The sequence below is a fragment of the Mytilus edulis genome, chromosome 3 (genome assembly GCF_963676685.1).
Source record: "Mytilus edulis chromosome 3, xbMytEdul2.2, whole genome shotgun sequence".
NCBI classification, from domain to species: domain Eukaryota; kingdom Metazoa; phylum Mollusca; class Bivalvia; order Mytilida; family Mytilidae; genus Mytilus; species Mytilus edulis.
Window position 1 is genome coordinate 18189560 of NC_092346.1, and position 1430 is coordinate 18190989.

A 1430-nucleotide genomic window follows, 5' to 3' on the forward strand; every position below is an offset into this window, starting at 1 on the left:
TTTCACAAACCATATATGTTTATTTAAAAAAAAAAAATTATTACAGCCGATTGTATTGGGTATATAGAGAAAGGTACAATCCTTGGTTAGCTTGCTTCTTAGCTGAACCGTGAAGTCATTATAAGGTAAGGTGTACTACGGTACTACCCTCCTTTCGTAGTAGTCTTACAGACGGATAGACTTTTTATCAGTCGGACTAGTCTACTTTTAAAGGAGGGTAGTTTACCTAACCTGATAATGACTTCACGGTTCAGCTAACAAGCAATCTAAGCAATGATTCTACCTTTCCCTATGTACTCAATAAAATCGGTTGTAATGCTAAAATGAAACATGATACCGACATATTAGCTAGGCTTCTTTTTATAAAGGACACCCAAGAGCAGTGGTAAGGGTCACACAGACTGAAGGCAGAAAGTCCTTTAGGATTATTGTTAGTATATATGCTTTTTTATTTTCATTGTTTTTATATAAATAATGATATTTTATTTTATTAAAGTGTCGTATATTAGTAAGTTTGAGAGTCCTTTATATTAACTATGTATGCGTTTAGTGCTTTTTCAAAAAAGTATTAAAATTTGATTGATTGAAATTAGCTTGACTCTGTGTAAGATTAACGCCTTTGAAACAGAATTTGAGTCATTTACCAAATGTTTGGCACTAGACTATGTAATGCCAAAACCAAAGGATCCCGAAATGTCTTTAGAACAGTCATCCTTGTTAGCAAAACGTGGACACACAACTTGTATCTCAATCAGATCGGAACAAAGTGAACATCCTGCAACAGCTGATTCCATTTATAACTTAAAGTTAGTGAAATCATTTGATAAAACAAAAACTATTGAATGAACCTCTGAAAATGCTTTCGATTATAGTTCTTTTCGTGTCCCTTTTGAACGGCTGAAGCTGATGAGCGATCATATGAACTGATTGACCGTTACTTTGGCCATAAAAGTGCTTAGTATTTGCTACTCACTTCTAATATAGATAGACCAAAATACAGCCGATTTTCAATAAAAAGAGCCAGTTTAAGAATTGATTGATTAAAAACTATTTGCTTCTGATGTTCAATGTCTAATATTTCATGCATATTCAAGACGAACACAAACAAATACTAATCAATGCTTGTAAAATGATATGTCTTTAAAAGTAGGAAGATCGGAATGAGGGGGCGAAAAATAAAAACGAATATTAGGACTGAAGTAAAAAAGTCTGAATAACTGGCATTGGGCAATGCGAACTTCTGTCAAAAACTTAAAACTGTTCACAACTTCAAATGCTCCGAAATGTAAACCTAGTATTAAACATGTTATAGTACTGTTGGTTCCGACTTTGATGCTGTGCTTATGATTATTGTTATTCTTGTCAGGAATTATCTGTTCATGGGCGAATATAAACAAAATACATTTTGATATTTATTTCAAAGGATTAAA